The following is a 204-nucleotide window of genomic DNA, read 5'->3' as shown; positions in this document are numbered from 1 at the left end:
AGTGGGTCCCCAGCAGTAGCAAGGGGGTGGCAGGCGAGGTCCTTGCCCATAACCAGGCAGGGGTCTGTGGGATAGAAGGGTCTCCAGCAGCAAGTGGTGGTGGCACAGCGGGGTGCCTGTGTGGCACAGGGGGCCCTGCCCATGGTAGGGGGTGACTCAGCTGTGTCCCCGGACTCTGTGTGTGGGGGGAGCACAGAGGGGTCC

The sequence above is a fragment of the Manacus vitellinus genome, unplaced genomic scaffold (assembly GCF_001715985.3).
Source record: "Manacus vitellinus isolate BGI_N305 unplaced genomic scaffold, ASM171598v3 scaffold_32_pilon, whole genome shotgun sequence".
NCBI classification, from domain to species: Eukaryota; Metazoa; Chordata; class Aves; order Passeriformes; family Pipridae; genus Manacus; species Manacus vitellinus.
The sequence above is the reverse complement of the archived record's forward strand: the minus strand, read 5'-3'. Positions refer to the sequence as shown.